General features: G+C 44.4%; 1 protein-coding gene across 6 annotated transcripts in view; it reads right to left on the bottom strand.

The window, feature by feature from the left end:
- The window catches only part of PCDH15 (protocadherin related 15), a 990968-nt gene that overhangs the window by 345135 nt on the left and 623266 nt on the right, over positions 1-22567 (bottom strand). The window contains exon 1 of one of the 6 annotated variants that reach the window (XM_040702341.2): positions 2930-3197. The exons of the other annotated variants lie outside the window; for them this stretch is intronic. The gene's annotated coding sequence lies outside the window, so the exon portion shown is untranslated. Of the gene's footprint in view, positions 1-2929; positions 3198-22567 lie in introns of those variants that run through there. 6 annotated transcript variants of the gene reach the window in all.

Genomic DNA, 22567 nt, shown 5'->3' with positions numbered 1-22567 from the left:
ACAATGGGGATACAGCTACTGGAAGAGAAGGCAGACCTAAGTAATTAGAAGCTCTGAAGAAATGAAGCAGCAGAAAAAGGACAAATTCTGTGAAGCACAGCACAAGGTCACCCACCAGGGGACTACAAGAGGTTGCCCACCATGCTGTGCACATCCCAGTGAAAACTGCTAAGGAGAACAACTGAGTTACAGTTAACTGCAACGTAATCAGAATGAATAATGAATGGCATCTCGGTGGAAAAAAAGCACTTTTGACCCTTGAATCCAGAGTGTACCTCCAACAGAAATGAAAAAGCAATGGTATTACCAAAGGAAACGCCGATCGCGTACACAAATCAATGCAATGCATTATCTTCTTCACTACACTGAACAAAGAGGAATTTGACACAGAAATACACAAAAAGACAGACGAGACATCAACAGAAAAGATTTTCATGACAACAAACAAAAGATGCCTGCATCTACCCAGGAAATCAGGATAAAATTTGAAGGGCAGATGTTTCCACGAACACCAGGGAGAAAAGACAACCCCTTGGTTTTAAAATGGGGCTCAATATGGGCTCCGATGATGTTGGAGCTGCAGGAACAAGAACCACAGCTGGAGACATCCGTGCCCCTTTCCAATCATAAGCTCTGAATATGCATTTGGAATTATGAATGTGAATCCTATTTGCATCCAAAGCTGGTTATCACATCTCAGCCTCCTAATTTCCATCTCAGTATTCAACTCCACAAATAACCTTTACAAGCTCACTTTGTAGAAGTTTCTCTTCCATTGTTGTTATTATTATTTTTTTTTTTAATAAGAAACTGCTTGCGGATAATGGACTTTTCAAGAAGAAAAAGTTACAAAACTATACAACTCAGCAAGCAGAAATGAAGTTTAGCACTGAACATCTCCAACCAATGCCTGCAGCACACAAGGAATCAATTCTCACTTAACATCTTTAACCCTTACAATGGAGTAAGCAGAGATCAGAATCCAGCATGGTCAGTTCATATTATTGTTAGGCCTAACAGCTTTAACTGCTTTCATAATGTTATTTTAATGTATTTTAGAGCAAATAGATGGATTTCACCATAAAGATGTCTGCTATTCCCAACAAAGACGTTGAAAATCCCGGTAAATAAGTATCCTCATTTAATAAATATCTTGAAAAAGACAAAAAGAAAAGCCAACAGCCTTGAACAGCACTCCCCATCTTTGGGAAGAATATTAAAAACTCTGCATCACAATTTTACAGGCGACTGCCTTGCTGGCAAAGCTATTACACCTGAGCAAATGTGACACAAGGTGACAATACAATTATTCCAACCAGTGATTTAGCACAAGTAGGTAACTATAAAGAAGCTACAGAGCCCCAAACTTCTTTACAGTCTATTCACTGTCCAAGCTAACGCATGAAACACAGCGATTGGAACTAACTTTCTTGCCTCTGCAGCTCATTACAACAGCTGAGAGAGGAGCAGTTCATCATTAAGCAGAGTAGCACTCATTAAATTGCACTCTTATTTCACAGGGTTCTAACTGCAAAGCCACGTGGATCGTGTTCCTTCAACCTAAGCACTAACACCATAGATAAAATGCATCAAATAACCCCAGCTAACAAAACCCCTCAGGGCAAGGAAACCTAAAGCAATAGTTGCAGTCAGGTGTGAGGAACTGGGAATTCATCCGCAAGGTCTCAAGCTCCCTAAAGTACAACGCAGACCTGCCCAAGTCCACAGCACATTAATATTAACATGATGAATTATTTACTCTGTCTCCCACACTATTAGCTTACCAGCTCCACCAATTAGATGATTTAAGAGGAAGGAACAAAATACGGACCTGGAGTTAACCTTACACAGGAGGGTGTTATCCTCATGCAACAACGGGGCTTTCCTTCTTCCGGATGAAAATATGCACACACATACACACGTCTGTTTTGCCACCCAATGACACCTAAGGGACAATATAACTTTTCTCCACACTAAACGGGATGCAGTGATCAATGAAAATCTACTCTTATTATTGAAGTTTGGTCTTGCATTGATAGCAGCGTTGCAATGAGCGCCGTGCAAGGAAGCTGCAGGAATCTAAGAACAACATTAGGTAAAATGAGCCCAAGCAGACCAAGTAGCACTCCAGGAATCAGGAAAAGAATTGCTATGCAGCAAAGAAAAAGAAAGAGAAGTAACACGAAGTGTTTTCAAGTTGAGATCAAACAACACCGTTGTGAAATAGACATTTATAAGATTGCCTTTGCTATAAGAAAGAAGGGATTAGGAGGATAGAGGGTAACAGCAAGTATTAGCGGGGCACTCACTGTGTATCAACAAATGAGCCGTGCAGAAGGCTGTAAGCTTAGGAGGCATTGACTCAAACACCTGCAGCAATGAGCTGAAAAGCGACCCATCGTGTCAGGCTGGTCGACAAGGGGTTCCCCAAAACAAACTGCTCTCACGGCACAGAGAAGAGCCGCGACAGCTTCGCTTTGCAACAAGCTCTAAAGCATGAATAACTGACAAACAAACGCCAAGACCTTTTCTATAGCGCTGTGGAGCCAGGCTGACGTTAAAGTGGCACGGAGGAAGCCTTGGCTAAGCAATCACACTACTTTCCACGCCGGTTCCCCCCCCGTTCCAACAAAGCCACGGGTTCGCGGCAGCAAATTCCCCGACCAAAACGACGTATAAATAAGATGCTGCCTCGAGGCAACCCTGCTGCTGATAGAACCCCAAAGGAAAGGCACAGCACAAGAAATCCCGCCGTCTCCGACTCAGCGGCACAAAGTTTGCCCGGCAAGGCTGCGCAGCAAGTTTCCCTGCCTGCTCTATGCGCAGAGCTCGCAACGACCCCCGCCGCTCCGCTCTACCTCCAGCCCAAACCCGAGCCAACACAGCGCGGCGGCGATCCCAGCCCGAGGAGCAAGAGAGGAAGAAATACCTTGGCACATCGGGCGGAGAGGCGCAGCGCTGCTCAGCATCCCCGCAGCCCGGCTGCGCCCGATCGCGGCGAGCTGCTGCTGCCTCCTCCGTGCCGGCGGCTCTCGGAGCGCCGTGGGAGAGCAGTAAGCTCCTTAGCGCTCGGTGCTGAGCGCTGCCGGGAAGGAGGGTGCCCGGTGCGAGATGGGAGCTCGCTTCAGTTATCCTCATTAATTTTGAAAAGCGTGCGCTGAAACGCCTGTTTGCCAAAGCCTGCACGGACGCACAGCGGGAACGGTGCGAGACTGCACGGGAATCTCATCAAGTTTATTAAAAGTTGGGCGGTTACAAAGAACACCCCCCCTCCGCAGTGAGCCCTCCCTGAGTTGGGTTTTAACAAGGTCCGTTCAGCGGGAGAAGTGCAATTGGAGCCTCGGCTGCAAACGACTTGCGGGCAGCAGGGGGGTGCCTGCCCTGCTGTACCCCCCTGCTGTACTGTTATGGGAGGAAGAGCTGGGGGCTGTCTCCTGAAGGGCTTCGGTGGCCAAAGGGGAGTCACAGGGGCTGGGGGCTTAACGATTATAGTGTCGCTAGAGTTGGAAGGGACCCTTAAAGGCCATCCGGTCCAACTCCCCCGGCAATAAACAGGGACACCTGCAGCTCCATCAGGAGCTCAGAGCCCCGTTCTGACCTTGTATGATTCCAAGGACAGGGCATCCACCACATCTCTGGGCAACCTGTACCAGTGCATCTCCATCCTTATTGAAAACAACATTTTCCTCACAATCCCATCTATACGTCCTCTCTTTTAGTTCAAAACCATTTCCCCCTGTCCTATCAGACAGATGCTGCTAAAGAGCCTGTCCCCTTCCTTCTTAAAGCCCCCCCCTTTAGATACTGATAGGCCGCCACTGTAGCACCATCCCTACCACGAAGCCATGCTTTCCCTTTCAAAAAGATCAAAAAATACCACAGCACATGGGTTATTTGAGACCTTGTGCTGAGACTAAATCACTCCTTTGAGAAGAAAAATATACAGAATCGTCTTCTACAACTGCCTCCAAGTTCTGTTCCTCATACCCAAACCCTGCTCAAAAGGGTTACTCAGTAAGACACGCAGTTCTGAATTTCGTTCAAAAGGAGCTAACTAAACTCGATAAATGAAACAAATTAGAAAAAAAAAAGTATTATTTTTATCCTTAAAGACCAAAACTATTATGGATATAGAAGCGTAGACTGAAAAACTCTACAGTTACAAGACATAAATAAAAAAAACAGAATTGAAACTTTATTCTACTATCTGTCCATCAGCTTCACCTTGCCCTATGAAAGGCACCTGCCCATAGCCCAAGGCGCTGGCTCTCCTGCCCTTAGCTGCACTGTGTGCCCGTATTCTCCAAGCACCGAGCCCAGCTCCTGCTGAACCACTGTCTGCTTTCTGCCTGCCCAGCATCAAAGCAATTCCTACAGGGAGAAAGGACGATACAGGAGAAACTGCTGCAGAGAGAGGAAAAAAACTCCTCACCTTAGTGCAGATGCGTACGTTAAATATTTAATATGGTACAACCACGTTATTGTTGTTTTCTATTTTATTGTAATGTTATCAGAAGGAATTAATTCACCTTCTGGTCTGGGATAATTGGAAGCTTCACATAAGCAAATTAGTTTAGAAGTGTGAAAAGCTGACAAATAATGACGGTCAATGTAAGAAGTATTCATTAATTTATTTACCTTAAGTAAGGATCCCATGTACCTCAACAGCGTTGTTAGTACTCAAACGTTCTCCACTGACCTCATCTCCACTCATCAAGAGGGTCTGTCTGGCTTAGGAAAGCCAGTTCAGCTCCCAGCTGACCCAGACCGACAGACCTGATGTAGGGCAAAGCTCCTGCACAGCTCTGATCCTAATCAAGTCACACATGGGTACAGAAAAGGAAGGTCTTCAATACAGTCTATTAAAATATATACTTGTACGAAGTTACTTTCCATCTTCTAGCTATTTTAAACACCTTAAGTGACATGAAGATCATTGGAAATAATGGAGTGAGTCCTTGCAAGCCACAGACCTGGACATATGAAGGAGAAGCAGGCAAGTGGGATGAGTTAGCCCCTATTTACCCAAGCTCGGTCACGCCTGCCAAAGCTGACTGCCTCCTATGATGAAATGCCTGGCCTGGTGGATGAGAGGACAGCAGCTGCCATTTTCCCTGACTTTCACAAGGTTTTCAGCACTGTCCTGTTCCACGCTCTTGTATCCACATCAGGATGGCATGGTCAGAATGCAAAAAGGGAACAAACTGAACATCTGCTTGAGTGGTGGGGCTCTGACCCAGTAGGAGGGGAAACAGCCAGCACACAACTGAGGAAAGGCAGCTCAGAGGGGAGGCAAGGGATGCCTCCTGCCCACGAGGACAGCGAACTTGTGCAGCCCTTGTCCCCACATCAGCCCAGGGCAGCCTGCTCTGAGTGGGAAGATAGGCCAGACAGCCCTTGAGGTCCCTCCCAATGTAAGAAATCCTGTCACCTTGGGTATTATCTACAAATTACACACTCACATAAGCAGGCAGTGATTTCTTTCATCACTGAGGAGCTGCGAAATATGACTGGGAGACAACAGCTGCTACTTAGGAAAGAAAGAATTGTTACATCAAGTCCTCAAGTTACCAACATAGACGTTTCTAGTTAAAAGCAAGACCATAGCAGGACGCAACAACTGAAAAGACTTGTGATTTTAAGATTTTGACCAGTTTAGTTGAGGCAAAGGCAACTCCTTGCAGCTTTATGGGTGTCAATCAGTTACAAGAGACAAACTTAACTAGAGAGGATATAGATGCCCCATCCCTGGAGACATTCAAGGCCAGGCTGGATGTGGCTCTGGGCAGCCTGGTCTGGTGGTTGGCGACCCTGCTCACAGTGGGACAGTTGAAACGAGATGATTTCTGAGGTCCTTTTCAACTCAGGCCAATCTATAATGATTCTATGTTGTATAATCACATCAGAAAAAATACAGATGTACACGCACAACCATCCCAACTGGTGCTGCTCCTGCCCTTTGCAGGGATTTCGGCACCTAGAGGCAGGGCGTAAGGCAGCACCTCCACAGCGCAAGGCGGAAGGAGCTGAAAACTCATGGTGCAAAGAAAGACCTGCAGCCTGCCCATCTGCTCACAGGGAGGGATTACAGCAGCCCCATGGAGCTGTCATATCCACAAATCCAGGAGGGACAGTAATTGGTTTACTCAAGTTTGTTAGCAGCATAATTCCATCACAAACGCCTCTCAAAGAGAGTTCATTCATAGCGCTAATTCTGGTCTCTTTTCAACAGCCCGTTTGTTCTGCAGCACTATAAATATTACACGAATGAAAATCATGGGGAATGGCTATTCTGCACTCCAGCGTTTTATTATTAGATACGTCTCTCAAAAAAGCCCACAAAGCTAATTGCGCCCACATTTACATAGCTCCTTTCACTAAGTGCTCTGAGGACTCTTCGTCGAGCATCAAATCACAAACCCGCAGCACTGACTACAGGCAAACAACCCAATGTATTCCATATGCAGCTGTGAGGACTGCCATAAACATTTATATTCATGCCGGTTCATCTGTGCTGGGATTAACTGAGTGAGAAAAGCTGGCCAAGGACACCTATTTAAAGATCCAGCAGGTTTAAGTAGATGGAACCGGCGCACTAAGTTCTCATCTGAAGTACAGCACGGCTAATGACTGCACAACCTGTACTTCTTTCTGCAAAGGTAACATTCTGTGCACAATCCCTCCACGTCGTACCAAGGAAATTGTGTTTGATGGGCAAGGAGGCCTTTAGGTACAAGAGCCCTGCACCCTTCTGCAGAGCTAGCAGGTAGGAGCCTGCTGCAACACGTGGCGCTTGGCAGAGGGCAACGTGGGCATGCTTGCAGCCTGGTAGGGACCTGTGAGATGTGCATCTGTGTGCAGGCTCAAAACTCAGTCCAAGGTGGAGAAAGTCAGCGCTCCCTACCTTAAGCCAGGTGAATCCCTGGGACTTGAGGCCCAGAGGAACCCGCTTTCTTCCAATTGCCTCCCACCTCCTTCACAAAGAGACAGCCACAATACTCAGCCAAAGCAGGGATCGAGATGCCTCTCATTGCCCTCTTAGGAAAGAAAAGCAAACACAACCTTCAGGGTCAGAAGACAAAAAGAACACACCACTTCGATTTGCATGGAAATGCTTTGAGCACCGGGATGTTCACAATTCCAGCAGACATCCCTCACCTCTGCTACTGAATCCCTGACAGCAAAGCAGGCTTTACCGGGCTGCAAAAGCAGATTAAGAGATAACTGTTCAGTAGCCTGGTGATCAGGCTCTTTAAAGTACAACACAGAGAAAGTCCCAGGGCTGAAACTCTTTCTGTTGGCAAGGTTCACAGAGAAAACGGGAGCTCTCCTCAGCCAATGGAAGAAAGAGGATAAAAATCCTTCTGCACTCCTTTTGTTCATTTTAAGCCAACACAAGTTCAGAACGCCACTATACGTGCAAGCAATTAAAGGACAGAAAAAAACTAAACTACCCAAGTCGCAGTCCCACAGTAAGTAGAAATTGTGACTAGGATTCCCTCTTCTCTCATGCAACGGCTGAGAAAGGTGTCCCAGAAGGGCTCTTTCAGGTAACACAGTAGTGACAACATCTAGCAGCACCCACAGCCACGGTTATGCCCCAGGAACCCGCTGGGGGTTCAGATGCCTACACACTTCCATCACTTGGTCAACAAGGCACGAATACCAGCTGCGAAGACCAACACAGGAAGCCAACAGATCCACACGCCACGGGTCTGGCTTCCCTCACTACCACACCAACAGGAGCATGAGCAGCTGAGCTACAGATACTTATATATCACTCACCCAGCTCAGTACTTTGAAAGGTGAAAGACTCTCTTGAAGAGATTCCTCGGTTGCCCTTTCTGAACATCAGACAACACTACAACATTGTACTACGCAGTACAGTATTATACAGTAAAGCACCCAGTAAATTTACTTTTTCTGAACTATTACACAATGTTTTGCCATCACATTCCGATTTTCACAGCTCACCACACATGCAACCGTGATTGCTACGTACTGAAAACTAAAACTGTTCGCTTTTGCTATCTGACCTGGATTAATTTTCGCCCGGGGAAATAATGGCAGCCTCAGATCAGACATGGATACTTCTGCTTGGATCCTCATATGAATTCCCCTTCCAGCCAGAACTGCTCCATTTCAGCAGACTCATACACCATATACACAGAAGCTAACCGAGGGCTGCAACACAACTGCATGCTAGCTCCTTGTCAGGCAAAGCTAATCCTGCAGATTAGGGAAGTAAATCCACCGGTTCCCCTGGGTCCTAAACCCCTGCCGTTACAGAAAGAAATATCGTTCCTTTTAATAATCCTTTTAGACAAAAAAAATAAACTGATTTGCCCATTCATTATTACAATGTACACCAAAAACATGAGAGAAGCTAACGTAAGAGCATCAATCTCTGTGCCATTAGCTCCCAGACTCCAACCACGATCACCTTGTATGCTACCTCCATGACCTTCAGGATCACACAGTTCCTTGCTGCCTGCACAGGACCTGCAACTTCAGCCCTATACTCTCTTCCCCTGCTGTCACTACGCAGCTGCTCTCAATAAAAGGCAGTGCTGGAGCTCCTAGTGGGAGTCCTGAAACTCTGTGTAAGACAAAAGATGTACATCACTCCTCTGTCTTCACCACAAAATGAAGGTTTTTATCCTAAATTTGGAGACATATTGCTATTAAGGACTATCCCCGAAGCCTGTGGGTACCACTTGGCAGTGTTATCTGTTCCTTTGCTTGAACACAAACCTGAGCTCTCCTCTTTGCACCCTGTTCATAGCTTCTCCACTTCCTCATCTTCTTCAACTCCTTTCTTAGGCCCAGGTTGTTTTTCCCTCTCAAGAGGGAGCAGCATTAACCTCTGAACTTCCAACAAGAAGATGCTGCAAACAAGCACCCTCAAATGCATCTCAACTGCCAATAGCTCATAAAACACACCTGACAGGAAGGAAAGAATGCTTCCCTGTACTCCAAACCTTCTTTCTCAACTCTGGGTCAAGGCTGATTTCCAGCACGCTTTCAGCCACTTCTCCAAAAGCATAAAGTGCGGTATGACTGCAGGGTTGCTCTTTCGCTTCTACCTTTGGATCAGTGCTTGGAGTTACATTTTCCTTTCATTTTTTTTTTTCTTTTTTCCTCTCTGAATAATTCATACCATCGTATAATGGCTTGGGCTGGGAGGAACCTTAAACATCATCCAGTTCCACCCTGCCACAGGCTAGCAGCTCTCCATCAGCTCAGGCTGCCCAGAGCCCCATCCAACCTGGCCTTGAGGACCTCCAGGGATGGGGCACCCACAGCTTCTCTGGGCAAGGAAACATCACATCAGTGTTTAAGACAGGGACCTGGAAATATTTCATTTCCAGCTAGACTTCTAGAACTCTGAATATATTTTACTAATATTGCTAATGGGTTAAAACAAACAAAAACCACTAAAAAAGAAACTTTGTCACTAGAACAACATAATAGCAGAACTGCTGTTTGATTTGTTGTTTTGTACGACACAGAAGAAGTGAGCAGAAAGTAAATAATTTCACCTTTCCAGCACCAATGAGCTTACTGTGCACGTGGCTGGAGTGGATTGACTTGAGCTGGGATGAGTGGAAAGGATGCCGGCATTCTGGTACGTCCATGGTGCCCACGGCAAATAACTGAGCACTCAGTTTCCAGGTTCTTTCCGTTATTCCCTAGCGTTGTCAGTAGGTGTTTCTTAAAATTCTCTGTAGAGCTGGCATTTATTTGCTGTTGAAAACTCTCAATTGTTTGGGTACGTTTCATGCAGTAGAAAAAACATGCGAGTGTCTATAAAACACTTCTCACTTGTCTTACCAGTTGAGGGCAGAAGACTGTAACCAACTACTGCCTTCAGCTTCACCTCTTGGAATCATTTCAATGTTAACGCATTATTATGTGATAGACTTTGAGCAAGGGTCAAGTAGCTCTTAGAAGAAGTAGTATTGTGAAAGTTAATGGAAACATCTTCAAATTGTATTGAAAAGAACAAAGAGTGGATTAAGAACACCTTCAAGTATTCCCCAAATTCATTTTTATGTTCTTTCAGGTCTTATAGGAAATAAGATAAAAGATTTCAGATGGCATTGAGATTTTTCTTAAATGTACTATACAGAAAAGACAGAGGTAATTGCCATTCTAGTTTAAAATCTTCCCTAGATAACCCCCTCAACCCCTTTTCATCTCCATGTGCTGCTCTCCCTCCCACTGCTAATTTTCATGCTTAAGCAATGCAGAGTTGGATGGACCAGCCCCAGAGACAAGCGCAGCATAAAGCACCATCGGTGTTAAACCAAAATGAATAATTGAGAAACAACCACTTCCATATAGTTATGATCCATTTTATTCTTTCTCCCCCCAACAATGAGCCTAGTGAAGGAGAAAAAGGAAGGTGGGTTATTGTTACGCTCTAGTGAGTTCCTGACTGGAAACCCCCCACCCCCCAAGTAAGAGCAACCATCATGCAGGTTGTTGTAACAGACAGAAACTTTTCTCAAGTGTCCTTGCTAGGCCTTCTCTGATGCGACAACACAAGGGAGGATCCTCTGACAGCCCTCTGCTGCTAGTACAAGTTCCCAGCATCCATGTCCCACGCTCGTGCTGTCTCTCATGGCACTGTACGTATGAAACTACTTCACAGATTTACTTGGAAACAAACCAAAACAGATTAAAAAGAAATGAACAAGGGAGAAAAGTAAATAAAAGCAAGACAAAGATGGGAAAACTCAGCAGTGAAAAAGATTGGGTGTATCCTTTAGTACCTGGTGCTGTCCCAGCTCTCCTCTGCCCGAGATCTGACCTTGAAAGCAAAACAAAGGAGCCACTTGATGATGGACGCCAGGTTTAAACACACGGCTGACTTTGGACACCTCCTGTCCCACCTCCTTTCTCTCCAGAAGAAAGTAAGGAGCAACCCCTAACAGGCCATGCACTGAGCACAGTGCAACTCCAGGCTGAAAGCAGGTAGCAGAAACAGTGATTTGGTTGTGTTCGGGATATGAATGTGCCCAGGAGGATGGGTGCTTGGAAGCCTTACGGCCCCTAGTATTGCTCACTCCACCAGGCCGAGTTACACCATACACATGGGCAGTAAAATCTTCTAATCTATTGACTCATTGGTCACTTGGTTATAATAGCTATCACGTCCTCAATATGCTGTTCAAAACACAAGAATTGATCTAAGTAACCATACTCGATAGACTTGGTCATATCTGTAATGCCTATGACATCAGCAGGTCAACACGAACCACTGAAGAGCAAAGCCAGCCCAGCTACAACCAGAATACAGATGATCCTGCAAAATCCTCTGCTGCTCTGCTCATTGTGTTGTGTCTGATAGCAGATTAAGAATAATGACAAATCACATTTAATAAATTCGGAGTGTGAAACACTTGAACTAGCTTGCATTCTTGCTGATCATTATAACTGATCTTCAATATCACATTGTAACCAGTCTTCATAGAACAAGACAGCAGCTTTCTGATGAAAAAACCCACAGATTTTGTTTGCATTGTGGCAAGTTACAGCTACCTAGGAGTAAATACTCCCTCATTGGTCATTCAGACCCATACTTGATTTCAGTGCAAAATCACCATCTTCAACCCAGTTTCCTACTTCTCACCCTTCTGGCCTTCATGTCACATCTGCCTTTTTTGACTTGCACAAGTACATGTCATTCACCAATGGAAGCATCAGCACCCAGTGAGTTTTCTCATTTTAAGCCATTCTGTGATCTGTATTTGATCATTATTTTCAAGACAGACTAGCACTTATGATTTATACAAGCAGGATGTCTAACACGTACATTCTGTATGAGAGCATTAACATTTTAAAATCATAATACCATCAAAAAATAAAGGCCCCATTGAGTATAAATCAATGCAAATAAGCCGTCATAACCACTACAGTACAAATAAAGATCTACTCAAAATAGTAGCCCTTACTCCTAAATATCCACATACTTTTTCTTAAGTGAAGAATTTCTCATTGCTTTAAAAACAACATAGGACCTCTTACAACAGTGATACATGAGTCTTTCTTTGCCCAAGAGTAACGCATTAGATTTCAGCTGTTTTTGCCTAAGGACGTGTGGTCACAGTGGAGAGATGAACTATTTTGGTAATTCAGCAAAAAGTAAGAGTCTCTAAACTCAAATTCATCTGTAGGTTAAGACAGTGGGCAAAAGTGAATTTTAAGGATAGGGTAGGAAATCTCAATGAATAACTTGCATCTGTAGCTCGATCAGTACTCTGCACAGAAGACTAGTTGGTAATTTTAACTACGGCAGAACTGTATTAAGTCATAACTTCAGCTTATATACCTGATTACAGCCATAACTCGAGTGCCACGTTCCCATCGTAGAATGGGACAAGACTAAGGGCAGCTGTACCCTCCTACTCCTCCCTAAGGGAGCCATCATACAGCACTGGCATCCATGGGGACACTTCCATCTTACACACCGTAGCACATCCATAACATCTGCTATCCCTACAGGTAGCTAACTTTTATTCAGCATAAAAAAAATCAAGAAGCGTTTTCATTCCCTTGCAAGAGCACTCAGCCTTGCTTACTGATGATATGCTGCCTTATTGGCTCAGCCAAAAAGTTGGCCGTTTCTGACTGCACCATTTATATTATCTATTGCAAGATAACTTCGTCATAGCTTTGCTGCTCATTACCTGGAACCCATCAAATTGTCTTCCGCCGCACTGCTTTATGGACCACTCAGTTTCACAGATCAAAACCAGCCATAGCGAGGAATGAAAGCTGACTTTCTCCCTCTTAGATAATAACAAGTTTTCTTTGGGAGGATTCAAAGGTTTTCTTCAGAACATAAAGTAACCGTGATAAAAACCAGACAGAAACATCATACAATAAAAAGATAAGCAGAAGACAAAGGCATTGTCATGGATGGAAAGAGTAATTCACAGCACGTGTGCACAGCTGTATCCCCTCACACCTGACCCAGGCTCTCACACTGACTTTACCCTCTGGACCAGATGGAAACCTTCAGAAAAGAGATTGTCCCTTATTTGCCAGTGCCATATTTACTGTTTTTTAGATCTTAACATGCAATGGAATTTTGGATATCAGATCTCAATTGCTCACTGCCCTCCAAAGAAACAACACAAACCCTACAAAACCCTTACTTTAGTTTGCAAATAAACATTTCACTCCAGCATAATGATTTTGAAACAGCTCTTACCACAAATTTCAATCTGCATCTCTGGATTTGGATCAACAACAGCAGGTGTAAATCACCATGTCATTATAGCAATAGTAACAGAAACAACACTAGTAACAAGGGTGGAGTTCTTTTAAAACCAAAATTACCTTGTGAAGACAGTATTTCGTATTATTTGTGGTAATAGTTCACTCTCCTTTTGGAAAGTTAATTGTAGGAGGAAGGAGTCACAGTGTTGTCTTGGGATGAGCCTTCAGGTACAGTTATAGGCACAGGCTGGACCAACTCGAGGGCAGGTGCTTTGTGGAAGGCAATGACAGCAGCACCAAGTAGTAAGGAAACCTCTATTCTGGGATCGAACATAACATGCAGCAACGGGATAGGAACTTGATGATCCTTGGGGTTCTTTCCAACCCAAGCCATTCTATGAGAAAGAAACACACTCAAGAACACGAAAGGCAGAGGGAGTCTTACTAAGGAATTATCTCTTTAAGACAAAGATACTCTGATAACCCTCTCCAGAGCTTTAAAAAGGACCACAGGCGCTGCTGAAGGCGTGCATAAACAGCATTTTAACTTGGGGATGTCATTTCTCTGCAGCCACTGAAAACTCACACTTCTGGGCCTGGGGGATACTAATGCCAGTGGCTAAATATCTCCCAGAATAAGCCTTCATTTCAGAGCTCCATGAGCATTACATTATGCAAGATGCTGAGATACAAAAGTGCATGGCCAAGGATGGTTTCAGTGGAGTCACTCAGGAAAGCTTTAAGGGATAGACCATGGAGAAAAACACGTTTGTGCATATACAGGGGAAAAAAAAAAACCCAAACTGCTGCAAATGTTAAGACAGAGACCAGATTCCAGGAGAGTTTTTGCCATGAAGCATTAAGAGAAAAGCATGATTTTCTGATTGACAATTACGACCACTTTCTTGAGACCTTGCAGTTGTGGAGACTTTGCGAAGAGCAAAGAAAAGCACTAATGCTTCTAGGTGCAGAAGCCCTCAGCACTGCCTCATTCTTCATCCCCAGGGCCAAGCGCCAGCTCTGCAGCAGGAGCCCCCATTGCTTCCAAGCCCTGTGTTCAGAGCATCCCTCCCCACGCAGGCACTGCCTCTGGAGCTAGCACAGCCCTCACCTGCTGGGGCCTTAGGGCTGCTTAAAACTCATGACAGCACTGAAGCTGTACCGAGCATTTTGGGAGAGTTTGTACTAACACAGCCACGCCTTTCTAATATCTGAATAGTGTTTTTGGAAGATCTGGAGGGGGGCATTTAGTACTCTGTTTCCTGAAGTCAGTTAAAAAGGATCCCCAGAACGGATTGTAGTTGCTGAAGCTCAGGATGCACGTTCTCTTTCTTCTCACACGCAGCAGCAATGCTCCACACAGACTTGGGGATTACGGATACCAGCAGTGCTGCTTTCTTCTTCTGCTGTTACGCTCCGAATAAAAGACTTAAGCAGCTTCTGTACTGCTTCAAAAACACACTGCAAGGGAATCATGTGCACGGTGCAGATTATTGAGGGGTTCCTTGTACAAAGCAGCTTTATCTGCCTGTTAGGGCATCTCCTTGCAAAACGCAGCCCTGAAGCTGCTGCAGAACACCAGAGCCACAAGAAGCTTTCACAGGGGTTCTGCACCAACTCATTTGCTAATGTTCCCTGATGCCTGATCTGAGCCTGGCCTCAATCTTCTTATAATGAAAGAGGAAGGCCGGGATACTTTATCAACTATTATTAGCTCTTAGTACCTGTTGGTGGAAAACAACGTAACCAAAGCAGAGCCTTCTATCCCCCAGGCTTTCCCACAGGCCTGTAGGATATTTTTCAAGAGATCAACATATGTAAAAAAACACTAATAAAAAAATCAAACCCAACTTCGCCACTGCTTAGCAATGCCTGCAGAACTACATGGGACAGGTACTGTCATTGCTCCGCTCTGCATCCTGCAGTTGGGATGAACCTTAGATGAACATTAGAAGAAAAAAAAAAAAAAGGTTTGATTACTGATGTTTGCACTTAGAAAACTCCATTTTAGCTCCTCTACCTTTGGCTGGGGCTCTTGAGGTGTTTCTACCACCAACCTTGGTGATTCTATGATTGAAGGAGCCACCTGCTTTCCTGCCACCATAGGTTTTGGCACTGGCTTGCAGATCTATATGTGACACAAGCACTTTATTTTCTCCCCCCCCTCTGCACCTCCCCCCCAAGCTCCACTGGACTCAATGAACACTGCTACCTCCCTCCAGACTACGAAACCTCCACCCTCTCTGCTAGCAGTCTCTGCAGCATTGCACTGCAGGCAGGGCAGGTCCAGGGGCACGGGGAGGGTTGCGCACAACTGATGAAGGAAAAACCAAGGGGCAGCCTGAGAAGCAACCAGGCAGGGATATATTGACTCACAGCAGAAGCAGGGGCCAGCAGGGCAAAGCCGCCAACAACGAAAAATGAAGAGGGTTGGCTTCCACTTCTGAAAATGAACACCCATTTCCTCAGGTCCATTTTAGTCAACAGGCAAAGAATCAAATTTTGGGAAAATAAGCTTTTGCATGAAGTATTAACTAAAGCATGGGCTAATATATCTGACGACTGAAGAACAAGAGAAAACAAACACTCAGTGATGTGTGACTGCTTACTGAGCTCCATAACCTGACAACTACCAGCCATAGGGTAAGCAGTACACGTGTAAGGGCATTACGTATCGCAAGTTCAAATTGTGTTGGCTAGATAAAGCAGTTACATGCGCTTCAAGTACAGCACAGATTGTGCTTTCAGCTTCATTCTACTCACATTATGCAGCATGAATAATTTAGAGAAAGAATGATTCACAGCAAAATTCACAAAGAATTTTGAACGATGTAGGAACGCGTGTATTTTAAGATTGAGAGAAACTGCAACAGCTTTGTGCAACTTTCATTTTCATATCCTTTCCCCCCCCTACTTGGTTTGTGATCAGCTGCAGGAACCCTACTTTTCCACTTGCCTACTTACATAAAGGTGAACAAGAAAATAAGGAACTTTCCCCACAAGAAATCCTTCTGTCTCAGCAGAGAGGTGTTATTTTTACACAGAATTATTCCTGGCAGAAAAACAAGTTTTCTAAATATATTAACCCCTGCTGTTTATAATTTGCACTGTAAATTGTAATCATCAACAATTTTCACCTGGCTGTCTCTTGGTAAAACACTAATTAAAACCAGAGTCTGAAATAGGGCTGGGTGAACCTCACTGCCCCCGAGCTGTCACAGCGCCTTTTACATTCACTGTCCCCAGATTCACCTAAAGCCGAGTGGAGGATTGCCATCGTTTCCCATGAAAAGCTCTCTACAGGAACCTTCCAGTCCCTGAACTGAAAAAGGATTTACACAAGAACAAAAATTAAAGCCACACTCAATTCCGTAACCAAAAACCATATAGGCAGTAGGGCCGACACAGAGATAAAAGCCTTAAGATTTTCATGTCATGCATATTGATAGAATAGAACCCTAAGGTTGGAAAAAACCCTCTCAGGTTACCCAAACCCATCCCACCCCCACGTCCCTCAATGCCACATCTGCCTGGCTTTGGAACACCTCTAGGGTCAGTGACTCCCCCACCTCCTTAGGCAGCCCATTCCAGCATCTGACCACTCTTTTGGAGAAGTATTATTTCCTAACATCCAGCTTGAACCTCCCCCACCAAAGCCTGAGGCCATCACCTCCCATCCTAGTGCTGTTCCCTGGGAGCAGAGGCAGACTCCCACCTCACCACCATCTCCTTTCCCAATAAGGTCTCCCCTACGCCTCCTCACCTCCAGACTGCCCCCTACCCAGCTCCCTATCAGACTTGTGCTCCAGACCCCTCACAGCTCCGTTGCCCTTCTCTGAACTCCAGGCACATCCTCTGAACTCACCTCCTGATGCAGCACTGTATGCACATCCACATTTCTCAACAACACAGGATAAATGCTTAGGATTTGTCATTACCTATTATCACCTATAAATATATCCGAAACACAATAAACCTGCCACTTCTTACTAAGGAGTCACTTCTGTCGTAGCGCTTTCAGAAATAACACAGTGTTTGGAATAATAACGTTGCTCCCCTATGACTGCTGGAAGTAGCACCCGCATTTGTTTGTGCTTGCTGCCAGACTATTTCTGTAGCTGGAGTTGCTTTATGAATTAATCAAGCTGCAGAAAACTTGCAACAATTCAAGGCAAACTCCCTCGTTCACACATTGCCTTACAACACCAAGTTCACTTCTGCAGGAAGACTCCACCTGCCAACTCTGACTCGTGAGGAGCTTCTCCCTCTGCTGCCTGTGAAAAAGGATGAGAACCAAAGGAAATTAATAAATCAGAGCCAGCTGGATAAAGAAACACCTCTACAAGTTAAGAAATATCACAAAATTCCACTTCCACAGCCCCTTCCCATGCATGTTTTATGAACTTGTCCTTGCTTATCTCAGTGCTAGAAAGATCAGCAGGATATGCATTGCTGCTGTAACCCATTTGTCTCACCCCATGGCAAACCGAGGCCTGGCACTCCTGCAGGAAGCACTCCTGTGCAACTACTATTGCAGCAGGACTCGAGCTCTGCATCTGAACAGGCCCAGCAGAGCAGCCCTGTAACCAGGCATGCTACAGCAGTTGAGTGCACTGAGCCCATGAAGGGGATGCCTCCAGAGAACCAGCTGGATATGCAGATAAATAAATAAAGAGGGGAAGAAAAGCAGCACGGCACAGAGCTGAGCTTCTGGCAGGCAGCTGTCCAAACCCCTCACCAGAAAGCTGCTTCACAAATAATCCTATTTCCTCCTCTAAAACAGCACTGTGGTTCTTCAGCAGCCACAAGGAGAATCCCAGCCCTTCTGGGATGCCTTCCTTCCTACCATGTGCTTCACCACCAGCAGCTTCCTCCTCTTTCACTACCCAGACTGAGATGAACAGAGCATTTCTACCAAGCCTATCAGTTAATAACAGGAGAAAAGACAACAGCCACCGAACTCATTAATTTATCAATAGTCTACCTAACTGAAGACCTTCCCTTTTATTTCATAGCAGCTCAGCTCCTGTAAAGAGCCTTGGTTAGGAATCATGCCAAATACTGCCTAAAACTCAGCCACATTTTTTTTTATCTTTAGATTCAACAGCAGCCCCAAAGAACTGCAGTATAATTACAAAGAAATAGTTACCTGTCAAAAATTAGTAGCTACCTGCTCAGACATGGCTGTGGTGCTACAGATGCAAGTTATTCATTGAGGTTTCCTGTCCTAGCCTTCTTTTCTCTGATCATTTCTTTCATGCTTCTGTAACAATATGCTTCCCCTTGCCCATAATCTCCTCTTTTGATCTGTCCATTACACCTAGGCCCTTGCTCCCAACTGATAACACTTCTGCTAAACAGTAGGAGTGAATCATCTTACCCCATAAATAGTGAGCAGCCTGAGAGCCCCCTGAGCTCTAATCCCCACAGCAAGACTGCATCTAACCCCTCCAATTCCTTCTAAGTAATGTGAAGTTGGAATGAGTACAGTCTTAGGGTGGATTAGTAGAACATTGACTAGAGATAACTTACTGAAAGATCCTCCTTTTGAAAGAGGGTGAACCTCCAGGATGGAGTGTGGAGGATAATCCACTTTGTCACAGTTACCTAAGTGATGTAAAACCTGCCAGCCTTAGACCATTAGCAGCACTGGGGGAGCTCCGTATGCTGGCTCTAAGAAAATAACACAGAGAGTGGAGCAGGGTGGAAGTCCTGTGGCCCAACCTTGGGATCATCCTGCAGGGATGGGGACTCCAAGGTACTATTGAAACTAAGCCTGCCCTAAGTCAGCAGTTCTCCATCTTTCTGTCAAAAATGTGTTCTCTGAATAACCTTTGCAAAACAATTACATTTACCTAGAGTCACTCTAACTCCATGTGAATCTAAGACAATAGCATAAAAATGGTCTGAGAGAATAAATTTGGGGAAAGGTATCACAGGGAAGTCAGGAAGACACCACTGGCTCTTGGGACCAGCTGATTGCCAGATTATCTTTTCCTCCGTCTTGTAAGAATGCCTGTTAGATAAGACTGACGCACAGCTCTACCAAGTGGTTCTCTGGGAAACTCAGAAATCTCTGTAGAGCTATCCCACAATTTAACACATTTATGTTTGTCTGTATTATTCATTTACGTTCTTGGTTAACCTCACATGCTTTGCAAACAACATATCTATCACTGGCAATCCAAAAGAACCTGTAAACCATTGCTTTAATAAACTGCACTATTCACTAATAAAGCCATGGAAGCTCTCACTGGGCATGACCAAATTCCTTCAATGCGATCGTGAGAGCCCATTCAAATGCCACTAGACCAAGTGGGCAGAGCACTACTTGTTCATCATATGAACTATTATGATTACTGGTTTACATGATCAGAATTAGAGCATCAAATTGGGCATCACTCAGAATAGAAGCTCAACCTCTCCCAGCCCATCCGATATCCGGGGACAAACTGGAACACAAGAGACTTCATTTTCCACCAAACTTTCGCCCTTCTCACAAGATGACTACTGGTCACACAAGTTGCATGCCTAACATCTTCCATCTGGCAAATTTATACAAGAACTATCTTCAAATTGCTCTTTCAGCGCTTCCTTGGCATGCTTCAGTGTTCAGTCTGCGAGGTTTCGATCTTTATTTTCTTCACATGGACATAATCTTGGCTTTCTAAACTGCTTTTGTACTTGCACATCAACTATCCACTCTCTACTTCTGGCCAGGAAAGTTAACTTCTGAATTTTCTCGTCTCTCTTTTCATGGCTATCATGTTTTGACTAATTGTCTCATCTTACCACGCTATCCATAAGAATTTAAATTCCAGATTGATTGTAACAAGCTTCCACACAAAGTTATTTCTTTTTATTAAATAAAGCATAAGAGGGGCATAAATGCGTTTTTAGGCTTTGGTTATTTCTGTAAGCAACTTCAAGTTTCAGCTCTGGATGCACCCTTGGCATTTTTTTGTCCCTATTTTTGCACATCCTTAAGTATATTTCTGAAAAGAAGCAAGAATCCCAGAATTTAGCTTTTATTTCTCATAACCAATCAACTGATAGGAAAAAAAAATGGCATTCAGATTACACAGAATATTATTAGTGAAGCATAGCAGCATTATGGAAAGTCTTCTGAAAGGAAACTCAAACTCCAGAGTCTTCAGTCAAGCATTACGGGTTATTATGGAAAAAGTAAAAGTAATGCATTGAGGCCAATAGATCTCTAAAGTTACAGATCATAAGCTAACTTTGCAGTATGCCTTCTCTCAGAAACAAATCCATACCTTTTGACCTTGGTTCTTTTGATAGGCTGCATGTGAGGACAAATTTGACATGAGTAGAGACTAAAAGCTTCTTCCCAGCTTGCTGTCAAGAGCTGAAGCAGAGTTAAGTAAATTTAAACTCTCAACCAACAGGTTTTACAGAGAAGACATTTTCATTCTTGGGATGCCCATTACTAATTTAGTCCTGATTCATAAGGCATTTCCATTTCTATTTATCCACAAACACCATATTAAACAGTTGAAAACATTTGTAAACTCATGACAACCCATAATGCACTGCAGTTGCTGTTGAGTACAAATTCATGGAGGAAAGTGAAGTTTTCAATTTCCAAACATCACCATTTGCACCATTAATGTGCTGACGCACCCTAACACAATCACCCAATGTCATCTTCAAACCCATCATGTGGGTCCATATGGCATCACAAAGATGTCACAGGGCAAAGAAGCTGATGTAGTCTGCAATTCTGTGACTACACAACTACGACAGAATGGGAGACCCCTTTAGGTTCATCACTACAATAACAACAAGCAGCATTCCAAGGCTCTTCAGGCCTTACTGCATGAAAACCAACACTTAATTGAAGTGCTTAAGAAAGAGATTAAGTTGATTTCTTAGTCAAATGCTTTCCAATTTCAATTAAAAAAAAGTAGTCTTGATATAGGTAAGATATATACCTTACATAAAGAATAGAATCAGAATTGCTCAGGTTGAAAAAGACCTTAAAATCATCAGGTCCAACCGTGACCTACCCTAACAACCCTCCGCTAAATCACGTCCCTGAGCACCACCTCCAAACAGTAATTAAACACATCCAGAGATGGTGACATCCACCTCCCTGGGCTGCCCATTCCAGCGCTTAACAACCCTTTCTGTAAAGAAGTGTTTTCTGATATCCGACCTAAACTTACCTTGGCACAACTTGAGGCCATTTCCCCTCATCCTGTCAGCAGTGAGAAGAGACCAACCCCGCTCTGCTGCAATCACCTTTCAGATACAGGAAGAGAGCAATAAGGTCTCCCCTCAGCCTCCTTTTCTCCAGACTAAACAACCCCAGTTCCTTCAGTCTCTCCTCGTAGCGCATATTCTCTAAACCCTTCACACAGTACTCAAGGTGAAGCCTCACCAATGCTGAGTACAGGGGTAGGATGACTTCCCTAGTCCTGCTCACCACACCATTCCTGATCCAAGCCAGGATGCCAATGGCCTTCTTGGCCACCTGGGCACACTGCTGGCTCGTATTCAGCCCACTGTCCATCAGGACACCAAGGTCCCTTTCCACCAGGCGGCTTTGCAGCCACTCCTTCCCAAGCCTGTAGGGTTGCCTGGGGTTGCGACCAAAATGCAGGACCCGACACTTGGCCCTGTTCAATCTCATACAGTTTACCACGGCCGATCGATCCAGGCTATCCAGGTCTCTCTGTAGTGCCCTTCTCCCCTCAGGCAGATCAACACTCCCTCCCAATAAGGAGGGAGTGTTATGTTATGAAAATGAAGTGTATATAATGCTTATACTATGTACATGTAATGTTCGTTATGAAAACAAAGTACACAATACACAAACAAGAAAGATTTATCACTGAATTCTACTCAGATTTATCACTTCCGATCCCAATCTGCCACATCCCTTCCAGGTACCAATTTAGACAAATGCAACAAGTTTCTTCCTCACGCCTACCGAATGGCCTCCCAGCCATTTCTTGTCCTCCCAGCTCTTTCCATCAGCATCATGACTGCAAGCTGCCCTGCTGGCAGAATCCCAATTAGGAGCAAGGTAACAACCATCCTATCTCATTTCTCATAGTTACCTGAAATGCCTTACAAGGATAGTAAGTTCTCACCAGTATAAAGGAGTGAAAGCATTAAGTTAGAAACTCCACCTACAATTGCTTTCATAAAGTAAAACCAACGTTACAAAACTTTGCATATAGAGAAAGATTTCATAAATATTTTTTTCCTTAACTTCCACTTAGTCAAAATACAACACACAGTTAAGGGAAATAGCTAAAATAACATCAGGTATCGACTGAGAATTCAAAACATTATTCAAATGTTTTGC

This window comes from Gallus gallus, chromosome 6 (assembly GCF_016699485.2).
Source record: "Gallus gallus isolate bGalGal1 chromosome 6, bGalGal1.mat.broiler.GRCg7b, whole genome shotgun sequence".
In the NCBI taxonomy this organism is placed as follows: domain Eukaryota; kingdom Metazoa; phylum Chordata; class Aves; order Galliformes; family Phasianidae; genus Gallus; species Gallus gallus.
This window is presented reverse-complemented; position numbering and strand designations above follow the sequence as displayed.